Here is a 12,533-nt window from a genome sequence, read left to right on the forward strand (position 1 = left end):
CTGGATCCAAACACAGCACATCGTCGACTCATTCTGTCTGAGAAGAACAGAGTGGTGAGACGGAGTGAGACAAAACAGCGATACTTTGATCATCCAGAGAGATTTGACTTCTGTGCCCAGGTGTTGTGTAAGGAGAGTGTGTGTGATCGCTTTTACTGGGAGGTGGAGAGGAGTGGTGATGTAGACATATCAGTGTCATATAAAGAGATCAGCAGGAAAGGACGGGGTTATGAGTGTTGGTTTGGAGGCAACAGTCAGTCCTGGAGTCTGCGGTGTTTTTCTTCCTCTGTCGCTTTCTATCACAACAACATTGAGACTGAGCTCCGAGGTCCATCATCCTCCAGAATAGGAGTGTATGTGGATCACAGTGCAGGAACTCTGTCCTTCTACAGCGTCACTGACACCATGAGGCTCCTCCACAGAGTCCACACCACATTCACTCAGCCTCTATATGCTGGAGTCAGGATGTGTTATAAATCATCTGTGAGGTTTTGTGATCCAAAATAAAAAGTTAGTAAAAGTGTTTATAAAAACTATAAGTGAGGTGTGAGATTTAATTTGTCCCTGAGCTACACTGGACATTTTGTGTGCAGAAACTGGAACAGTAATGAATGCAGAATGTAGAAACAGACTATTTAACTGTATGCACTATTAGGATGGGTTTATTATAGTTGATATAAAAATGTTCAATGTCTCCTCAGAAATAATAAACTTTACTCAAACTGCTCTGTCTTTCTGTGCTGCTTGCTGTATATATATATACAGTACAGACCAAAAGTTTGGACACACCACCACCTTTTCAACAGGTCAATGACCACAAACACACCTCCAGGCTGTGTAAGGGCTATTTGACCATGAAGGAGAGTGATGGGGTGCAGCACCAGATGACCGGCCTACACAGTCACCGGACCTGAACCCAATGGAGATGGTTTGGGGTGAGCTGGACCTCAGAGTGAAGGCAAAAGGGCCAACAAGTGCTAAGCATCTCTGGGAACTCCTTCAAGACTGTTGGAAGACCATTTCAGGTGACGACCTCCTGAAGCTCATCAAGAGAATGCCAAGAGTGTGCAAAGCATAATCAGAGCAAAAGGTGGCTTTGAAGACTCTAGAATATGACATATGTTCAGTTTCACACTTTTTGTTATGTACGTATATAATTCCACACGTGTTCGTTTTGATGCCTTCAGTGTGAATCTACAATTTACATAGTCATGAAAATAAAGAAAACTCTTTGGATGAGAAGGTCAAAACTTTTGGTCTGTACTGTATATATATATATATATATATATATATATATATATATATATATATATATATATATATATATATATATATATATATATATATATTTATGAATGTTTATTTTAAATATATTGTTCAGAATTCTGCCCAACTGTGTTAAGACAAAGAAAGAAACAGTCCTCACATACTGTCTGAGCACCTAGGAGAAACACAACAAATAGATATAGATAAATATTAGGTTAGTAGGCTATAATTAATGAATATGACAGACCAATTCTCTCTCTCTCTCTCTCTCTCTCTCTCTCACTCTCTCTCTCTCTCACTGTTTACATGAGGTGTCTACATTATAAAAAAAATCCTTAAATTTTTAAGTGTTGGAATTACATGGAATTACTATCAGCATGAAGACACTTAAAAAACTTAAGAAAAAGAAAAGAAATGGACTATAAAATATGTTTATTATTTAATATTTTTAACAATTTGTATGTCCACATGTGCAATTGTTAAATGTGCAGTAGGAGTAAACATTCAGACAATATGTATGCATGTATGTACAGAGTGAAATGTGCAGCTGAGGTATACATAGTGCAAATATTATGTGTTGTGTGTTCCATGGTGTTAAGTGTGCATCAGATGGATTGCTTGAGGGAAGAAACTGTTCCTATGTCTGGTCGTTCTGGTGCTCAGGGCTCTGTAGTGTCGAGCAGATGGTAACAGTTCAAAGAGGGAGTGTGCTGGATGTGAGGGGTCCTGAGTGAGTGTGCTGGATGTGAGGGGTCCTGAGTGAGTGTGCTGGATGTGAGGAGTCCAGAGTGAGGGAGTGTGCTGGATGTGAGGGGTCCTGAGGGAGTGTGCTGGATGTGAGGGGTCCTGAGTGAGTGTGCTGGATGTGAGGGGTCCTGAGTGAGTGTGCTGGATGTGAGGGGTCCTGAGTGAGTGTGCTGGATGTGAGGGGTCCTGAGTGAGTGTGCTGGATGTGAGGGGTCCTGAGTGAGTGTGCTGGATGTGAGGGGTCCTGAGTGAGTGTGCTGGATGTGAGGGGTCCTGAGTGAGGGAGTGTGCTGGATGTGAGGGGTCCTGAGTGAGTGTGCTGGATGTGAGGGGTCCTGAGTGAGTGTGCTGGATGTGAGGGGTCCAGAGTGAGTGTGCTGGATGTGAGGGGTCCTGAGTGAGTGTGCTGGATGTGAGGGGTCCAGAGTAAGTGTGCTGGATGTGAGGGGTCCTGAGTGAGGGAGTGTGCTGGATGTGAGGGGTCCTGAGTGAGTGTGCTGGATGTGAGGGGTCCTGAGTGAATGTGCTGGATGTGAGGGGACCAGAGTGATTTTCGTGGCTCTTTTGCTCACTCTGGAGGAGTACAGGTCTTGGAGAGTGGGGAGAGTTGTGCCAATGATTCGCTCAGCAGTCCGGACTACCCTCTGTAGTCTCCTGAGGTCAGATTTGGTGGCTGAGCTGAACCAAGCAGTTACTGAGGTGCAGAGGATGGATTCGATCATGGCAGTGTAAAACTGTTTCAGCAAATCCTGTGGCAGGTTGAACTTCTTCAGCTGACGAAGGAAGTACAACCTCTGCTGTGCCTTTTTCACAACGGAGTCAATGTGAATGTCCCACTTCAGGTCCTGGGAGATTGTGGTTCCCAGGAATCTGAATGACTCCACTGCTGTGACAATGCTGTCCATGATGGTTAGTGGTAAGCGGGGAGCTCCAAGGCTCAGGACCATTGCATGGATATAGATGGATGTATAGTAAATGGAAGGAAAGAGGATTTCATGTGCGGAAAGAAGACATCTGCCTCATTCTGACAACTGTGAGTACAGTTTGCAAAACCGTGGGTACGGATTGGGAAAGCGTTCGCACGGTTTATGTATTTGTGGGTATGGATTACAAAAACTGAGGGTACGGGTTACAAATCTGAGAGCACGGATTGTTAACTCGTGCGTATGGTTTATTAACCCGTGCCCACGATTTGTAAAACTGAGGGAACAGTTTAATAATCCATGAGTACAGTTTATAAACTGAGGGGACGAATAACCGTGATCACGGATTTGTGGGTCTTGTTTTCTTTTCTCCAAGCGGTGACCTGGCAGCTCCATATAACTCAGTACGTTTTTGTTCATTCTATTGAAAAGGTCAATAATGGATTAATGAAGGAGTTTCTATAAAATAGTAATGTTAGTGTACTAGTTTCAACAGTTTTTGTATGAGATGTTTATGATCAATGCACTAAAGCATAAGAGCAAAACTTATACTCTGTGTTGTCTCCTTTTCTCTTAGGTTTCACTCCATTAGCTGAGATTCACAGTGCCTTCAAAGGCTGATATAAAGACTGATATAAAGACTGATATAAAGACTGATATAAAGACCGATCTTACTCTTTCGTTCTTTAATCCCTTCTTGTTAAGCTTTTAGTGCCATAGAGCTGCTTCACACTAATGTCTGTACTGACTGCCTTCTGATGTAACTTTAGTCTTTTGTGGATTCTTTCTGTCATTTAAATGTCATGTAAAAGTTTATTTTAAATGAATGTGTTCCTTTTTAAACTATACACTTTAAATACACACAAAAAATCAGACTTAAATGAATCTGACTCTTTAAATCTACACTTGTCCTTTAAATCCTTTTGACACTAAGATTTACTGCATATTGTGATGAATGGTGTTAGTGGGTAAAGAAGTGAGAACAGAAATCATTCGTACTGACGTTCAAAAGATGAATCAGTTTGTGAAAGCAACATTGAAATGCAAATGAATAAAGATGGTCTTACCTCGACAACTCAAGTGTTGTTCATGTCTGTTCACATCATCACAGCTCTGAACCACACACACAAACTTTAAACTGAACGCCAAATCACTCCCACAATGCAACACGTCAACAGTATAATAATGTATTACAGATCAAGTGGCTAAAATATAAGAAATATTGTACATTTACAGTCATTTAATAAAGTACACAGTATGACAATGTTTTATGAAAATACACCACAATACTGTTAGGAATTATTTGTAAATTTACAGTAAGTACAGTATATGTCATGTCATGTTAAGTCATGTCATGATATATATCATGTCATGTTATGTTAAGTCATGTTATGTTATGTTAAGTGAAACAGGATATGACAGTAGATTATTTTATCCAAAAATGATTGGTCTCAAACCTGAAAAATATTCCCTCCCTGCAACTTCACTTGGAACATTACAGCACGTTATTAACTGGGTCAAAACCGACCCTAACAACACAAATGTCATAATTTTCACCATTTTTCATTATTTTATAATTTAGTAAAGAATATATATATATATTTATATTTTTTTAAATAGAGTTTCCTGACGGGGGGCATGGTGGCTTAGTGGGTAGCACGTTCACCTCACACCTCCAGGGTCGGGGTTCGATTCCCACCTCCACCTGTGTGTGTGGAGTTTGCATGTTCTCCCCGCCCCTCGGGGGTTTCTTTCGGGTACTCCCCCTGAGTGAATGAGAGTGTGTTTGTGCCCTGTGATGGGTTGGCACTCCGTCCAGGGTGTATCCTGCCTCGATGCCCGATGACCCCTGAGATAGGCACAGGCTCCCCGTGACCCGAGAATTTAAAGCAGTAGAAAGTGAGTGAGTGAGAGTTTCCTGACAAAGTCAAAAATCCTTGATGCAATAATCAAATTTATGTGGTACTTAAATTATGCATTAAAACTCTAAAAACAGGTCAGTGCCGACCCTAACACGAGGAAGGTTAAACGGGAATTTTTTGTGTAAGAGTGTTTATGTCATTATTGTGTAAGAATGTTTATGTTGTTATTGTGTATGAATGTTTATGTCATTATTGTGTATGAATGTTTATGATGTTATTGTGATGAACATATTGAATATGTTCTACATATATGAGGTTATGAGGACATCTAGTGGTTATGTTGTGAAAAATCCCAGAACCCAGGAATGCATTAAAAACAGAGTGACATGCCTTAAGGCGATTATGATTGGAGTCATAAGACACATGGGAATAAACCCCAGATGTTGTAATAATCTTAAGGTAATATATAACCACACTTGAGTCAGAGGGTGGATAGAAGGGGAGAGGTTTATTATTAGAACTTAGTAAAGGGGGGTAGTAGGAGTGTAATCTGGAGATCCAGGGTTCGAATCGGAGGAAGAAGATGCAAAGGTGGGAGAGAGGGGACGAACATAGGCATAAGGAGGAGGGGAGCCGGGAGTTCCAAGCTCAAGGGAGCAAGGGTACGTCACTGATCTGAAAAGCAAAGCAAAAGTCTGTGAGTTTGGTGATTGGCACCATTCATTAATTTATGATAGGATTGTATGTGGCGTAAGAGAGGATCAACTAAAAGGCAGACTTCTAAGAGAAACAGATCTCATAGTGAAAAAGGACATAGATATCTGCAGGGCCAGCGAGATCACGTTGAGTCAGATGAAAGCACTCAATGATGAAGTAAATGTACACAAAGGTGAATCTATAAAGCCAAAGAAAAGCGACACCAAATCAGAGCAGACGTCAGTGATGATAAAGGAATACAGCAGAGTACAGAAAATGCCCAGCTTACGGCAAAACATGTAAGTCTTGTCAGAAGAAAAATCATTTTGCAAAGATGTGTAAAACCAAAGACCTGCAGAATCAGAATAAAATAATGCACGTGATTGAACAGGATGGTAACATGTTTATTGGTACAGTAACAGTGGAAAATGAAAGCAATGTAATGTCCAGCAACTCAAGTAAAGAGGATGAACAATGGGTCAAGACAATCCAGATAAACAAGAATGATGTTAAACTGACACTGGATTCAGGAGCTGAATGTAATGTTCTGTCAGAAAGATTATACAAGTTGCTAAACATATCAGGGAGACAGCAGAGGTCAAGCTGCTAACTTGTTATGTATTCTGTACACAAGATGGCGCCATTGGGCGAGAGAGCACTGAATTGTGTGTACAAAGGAAAAAAATACATAATCCTGTTTGAAATAATGAAGCATGATGTACCTGCCATTCTAGGACGTGCTGCATGTCAGAGAATGGGCATAATTAAAAGGCTCTATGAAATTAAAAAGATCAGTGACATTCTCAAGGATTTTGACGATCTATTTGAAGGATTAGGATGTTTACCTGGAGAACACCACATACAAATTGATCCAAATGCCAGACCAGTTGTGCACACACCAAGAAGGATTCCTGTAGCTCTTTGAGAGAAAGTGGTTGAAGAACTACAAAGACTGGAGCAGATGGAGGTCATCGCAAGGCAAACTTGAATGGGTCAACATCATTGTAACTGTAGTTACACCGAAGAAAATGCGTATTTGTATTGATCCTAAAGATCTAAAGATGTTAGGAGCAAATCAAGGGTTTTGGCAGATGAAGCTGGATCATGAAAGTGCAAAGCTTTGCACAATGAACAGGCCAATCGGGTGATACCGTTTTCTTAGGTTACCTTTTCGTATATCCTTAGCCTCAGAAGTCTTTCAGGGATCCATAGCATAACATTATAGAAGGACTGGAAGGTGTGGTAAATATCATCGATGACTTGCTGATGTGGGGAGACGTCACTGAAGAGCTTCTACTTCTAAAGGTTAACAAAGCTGCTGGAATGTGCAAATAAAAAATTAAAACTCAACAGAAATAAGTGCAAAATAAGAATGACGGAGATCAAATACATAGGATACATACCGAGTGCTCAAGGAGTTAAACCAGATGAAGAAAAGATAAGGGCAGAGACTGAAATTCCATCACCACAAAGCAAGAACTGAAAAGATTTCTAGGAGTAGTACAATATCTGGCAAAGTTCATTTCAAAAAAGCCACAGCAGAGGATGTAGAGATGCAAATGTTAAAAAAGTCAGTGCTGAATGGGTGGGCGAAAGAACGATCTACGATGCAAAGATCAATACTGCCATACGAGTGGAAATCAGTCATGACGATGGTCTGTTATTCAACGCAAATAAGCTCATTGTTCCAAATCAACTGACAGGAAATGATCAACAAAATACATGAGTCACACCTGGGAATTGTCAAATGTAAGGCAAGAGGCAGAGACATTTTGTACTGGCCAGGTATGTCGACACAAATTGAGGATGCAGTATCCAGATGTGCTACCTGCAATGAAAACAGGAACAACAATAAAAAGAGCCATTGTTCCAACATGATGTGCCAAGACGACCTTGGGGGAAAAAATAGGTACAGACATTCTTTACCATAATGGTTCAGCAGTCCTGTTATGTGTGGACTACTTTTCAAAGTACATTGAGGTAAAACTACTCACGGACACGACAACCTGTGTTCAGGGAAATGAGACCCATCTTTGCAAGACATGGAATTGTGGATATAGTAATATCTGACAATGGACCTCAGTATGCAAGTGCTGAAATTTCAAGTTTTCCAGTGGAATGAGGATTCTGGCATGTGACTTCAAGACCTGGTTATGCACAATCTAATGGACAAGCCGAGATAGCAATGCAAAAAGTGAAAAATCTCTTAAAGAAATCACAGAGTACTCAATGTGATCCGTATATAGCACTACTGGAATACCGCAACACACCAATGGAAGGGATAGGATTATCACCTGCACAATTACTGATGGGGAGACGTCTCAGGACGAAGCTGCATACATCATCTGCATTGCTTACCACAGAGACAATGTCTCAGGTGCATGAACAACTTAAGCAGAGACAGAAGAAAGAGAAGCAGTATTATGGACAGATGGCTAAAGACTTACCTGGTCTGCAACCTGCAGAAGGAATAAGGATGCAAAAGGGAGATTCGTGGAAGCCAGCTGTTGTTCTGGAAAAGCATGAACATCCACATTCGTTTATAGTAAAGACTCCTGATGGAAAGCTGTTCAGACGAAATCGTAGAAATTTAAGAAAAACAAGAGAAACAGGCTCTTCAACATTTGAGCAAAGCATTGAAATGGATACTGATAATCAGCAGTCAGTTGATGCATCACAAAACAATGCACTTGACAGTAAGGACATTACAAATGAAAGAAATTATGATGAAAGCGTAGAGAAAGAGCAAGCTTACCATACAAGGTCTGGAAGAATTGTAAAAATACCTGAAAAATACAACGATATAAAGTTGAAATGTAAGAAATTCTGAGTATTAATATTAATTTTGTGAAAATGTGTTGAATAATTTTGCAGTTATGCTGAAAAAATTGGTTGATGAAACTCAAATGTTGTGCTTAAAAGTTTGTGCAGAACTTCTATGCATCTGTATAAAGGAATATACTTAGGAACGGGGATGTAACGTTGGATGTTATACATATATGAGGTTATGAGGACATCTAGTGGTCATCTGATACAATGACATCCAGAGTCACGTGTGTATGTTTTGTTACTGAACGAGCATATAACCACTAAACCACTGAACATGGACATCAGACCACTGTTCTGTTTCACTGAGAGACAGATAGACTTTAGTGGTGTTGATGAACTGGACAAGATTACACATTATTAAACACTTTAATAAATCACAGAGAATTAGCAACAGATTAAAGTGACAATAACAACAACGACAATAAGGCATGTTCTTATCTTTAGAAGATTTTCTGGTTGTCCTCACAGCAAATTTATTTGTATGAAGGATTGTAAAGTCCAATCTGTGCAGCATGTTGATTTTCAACCCAATCGCTACCTAACTGATGATCAGCTCATCATTTACATCTGATATAAAAGACCTTTCGAGGTCTTACAGCAGCCATGCTCATGATACCAACTCATCTTTTTTATTTTCTTTAAATAAACCCTGTGTGTTCTGGAGAAGTTCCTCTTGTGTGTTTTGGAGATTTTCTCATATCCACATTTTGTCCTGAATCCTGGTTCAGTAAACTCTCATCTGTTCACCTGCTTTACTCCTGCAGCTGTAAAATATTCACTCAACTTTGGTCCAGTTTGTAATAAGTCAAGAGAAATAAATGACATATCTAACATCCTCATGTATAACTTTGTTTTTCCTCTAGTTCATCCTAATGCTCTGTAATGAGAGAGATGAAGGAGAAGGAAAATCTTTTCTTTTGTGAAATCTTCACAACACAAACCTTCCTGTAAATGTGATAGAATGGATAAAGAGAAAAAAATGAAGGAAGTAAACAATTTCTTTCTTCCTTTCTTTCTCACTTCCGATAGGAGCGGTGATGGCACAAGTTTGTTACTTTAATTCAGTTAATAATTAGTTAATGAACCTCTAACTCAATTATTATAAAGTTAAACATTATTACTATTATAACCATTATAACTTTTTATAATGTCCCACTTGTGTTGCCAGATCCCTTAAGAAAAAACAAGCAGCCACGTCTATGAAAAAAGGCCAAAATAAGTGTAATGAGTGAGAAGCAGGATCCATGTTTAACGGGAGATCCGCGGGACCCGGTGGGATTTGGCCGTGTAGCCTAATAATAAGAATGGAGTCAAAACATGACGTTGAGAAGAAGATTAAAGCGGCTGTTTACTTGACAAAAGCAAAGCGAGGCAAGTCAGACATCTGGACACAATTCTCAATTGTCACTGAAAAAAATGAGAAAGAGTTAAACTTCGTAAGTTGCAATAAATGTGCAAAAGTGTTCATTTACAACGGACATAAATCTGGCACGTCTGGCCTGAGGAGACATACCTGCACAGTTCTCAGTGGCACTGAGATAAAGCACTTCCTGATCACGTTAAGCAAGATACTATGGAAAAATGTGTCACACTTGGCTGTAAAGATATTAGACCATATGACATTGTTCCTGGGAATGGCTTTGTTGACATAGTTCAGCACTTTGTTAACGTAGCCGCTAAATTTGGTACATGTGATGTGAGAGATGCGCTGCCACATCCAACCACTGTGTCTCGACATATTGAGGAAAAAGCACAGACTCTGCAGTCGTCAGTGGCAACGGAGATAAAGTCCAACATTGAGACGTATGGGTGTGCCATAACAACGGATACATGGACAGAGGATTACCATAAAACTTCATTCATATCCAGCACCTTTCATTACACAAACAATGATTTTGTACTTGTTTCGACAGTATTGTTTGTGGCTCCATTCGAAAACGACGTGTCAAAAACAGGTGATAACATTAGAAACTTGCTGTTCCAGAAACGTTGTGCATTTGGAATTGACATGTCATTGCTTGTTGGCCGTGTTGTGTTTGTGACTGATCGCGGAGCCAACGTACACCAGGCTGAACTGCAATGCACATATACTGAACGTCATTCTGTCCAGCGCATTTGCCCCAAACGTGTTGGCAAAGACACCTGAGCTGTCTGAATTGTTCACCAGTGTAAAAAAAACTGGTGAAATATTTCAAACATTCAGGACTACAGAACAGCTTGAGAACATCCCTCAAATAATCCATCGAGATCAGGTGGAATTCAAATGATGCTATGCTAGATTCTATACTGCAGCCGCATGATGAAATCACCACATTGTTGTGCTCCCATGGTCGGTCAGATTAATCGAACACTGCCAAGCAGCATCCCTCGAGCCTGAGTCTTCACGTCTGGAAGAACTGATGAGCACTAGCGACACATCAGCAAATCCCCTCCACATGATCTACAGAATTGCGACGTTCCTGACTCCCAAAATGCGATTGCTACGGATGTTGTGCCCAGATGCAAGAGATGACGTGAGTAAAGGTTTGTAATATGAAAGAAGAGTTAAAATTGGCTATACTGTTTTCACAATTGTTATTTAATTTGTTTGTAGAGATATAAAGCGAAGTTATAGTCTAAATGTATCTGTGAAAAGAATAGACCTTGTATATTAATGTGTCTTTCAGTAATTAATGTATCTAAACATTTGTTAAAAGCACTATAAAATAAACTTGAATTGACTAGACGGATAATCCGCATAAAACTTTCTAAGAAAACATGCGTTTAAAATTAGAAATGAAGTACACGCAGTGCATTAGAACAAGTTTAGTAAAGTCAAGAAATATAAAGAAATGAATGAAAATGAATAAAAATCTTTAAAAGGTAAATTAATAAGATTATAGGACAAACAAAACTCATTTTAATACAAAGTAATTGCTTTTTTACAATTTAATTCAAAGGTGCAAAAGACATGATCCAAAAGATGAAGTTTGACCAGGTCCAGGCCACAGCACAGGATGAACCACCACCAGACAAAAAGCAAAGCTGCTCTGACCGATTTGCAGACTGGGAAGACAGTGCATCCTGCATTTCAGCACCAAAGCTGATCGATGCTGAAATAGCAGAATATCTTGGCACCCGACTCCCAGACAAACCAGATCCAGAGAATGTGCTTCAGTGGTGGAAATTTAACAAAGAGCGCTTTCCTGTCCTCTCAAAATGTACACGGTTTATTTTGAGTATTCCCGCTTCGAGTGCCCCGTCAGAGAGAGCATTCAGTGTGTGGGCGGATCTTGGAAGAAAGACGCACAAGTCTGAGACCGTAATCAGTCAGTAATATACTTTTTCTTCATAGTAATGAGGTAAGCAATGCAAGGCCGAAGACTCAGTTATCAAATGCATTTGTTTGTTAAGTATGCTTAGGCTACATATATTTTAGTATTTTCTTTTTTTGGTAGTATTATTTATTTTCTTTTGCAATACAGCCTCTTAAGCTAACTGTGAATGTGAAATAGTCTAATGTGAGATTTTCTTGAGGCATTTTATTTATTATATTTATTTCGTTTTGTATTTAATTTGTTTAAATTATATAGCATATTTTCTAAGCTCTAAGTTAAAGTTATTTCATATTGGGTTTGTTTACAGTTAATCATTCGGTGCATGTCTGTGTATCATGCAGTACATTTATAAAATGAGGTGCCGCTAGTTGTGGTTTTGTTAAAATGGTTAATGCTTTATAATAAAAAACAAATGTTTCTGTCAGGTGTGTTGCTTTGGTTTAGTATTAATTTATTTAAATGCAATCATGTTTAATTCTGTTATTCTGGACATTAGCCTGAACTAATAATTAGTCTGATCATTTGTATACAATCAAAATTTTCACAAGCTTACAAGAGAAAATCCACGGGAGTGGGCGGGAGTGGACACAAACATCGCATGTGCAGGCGGGAGTGGACACAAACATTGTGGGTGCAGGCGGGAGTGGACACAAACATTGCGGGTGCAGGTGGGAGTGGACACAAACATTGCGGGTGCAGGCGGGAGTGGAACACGCAGCTTGCGGGCGTGGGCGGTCCTGGTCAGAAATTCAGTGGGAGCGGCCGGGTGCAGGTTTCTTTCACCACACACACACACATTCTTTACCCCACTCACCTCACACACATCCCTCACACACATACTCTTCACCACACACACACCACTCACACACAATCTTCACCCCACTCACCACTCA

The 12,533-nt window shown here is 39.8% G+C and overlaps 1 pseudogene; it reads left to right on the top strand.

The window, feature by feature from the left end:
* Window positions 1-725, top strand: part of LOC113637325 — a 7,614-nt pseudogene extending 6,889 nt beyond the window's left edge.
* Window positions 726-12,533: the final 11,808 nt, after the last annotated feature.

Source organism: Tachysurus fulvidraco, chromosome 11 (genome assembly GCF_022655615.1).
Source record: "Tachysurus fulvidraco isolate hzauxx_2018 chromosome 11, HZAU_PFXX_2.0, whole genome shotgun sequence".
Taxonomy (NCBI): Eukaryota; Metazoa; Chordata; class Actinopteri; order Siluriformes; family Bagridae; genus Tachysurus; species Tachysurus fulvidraco.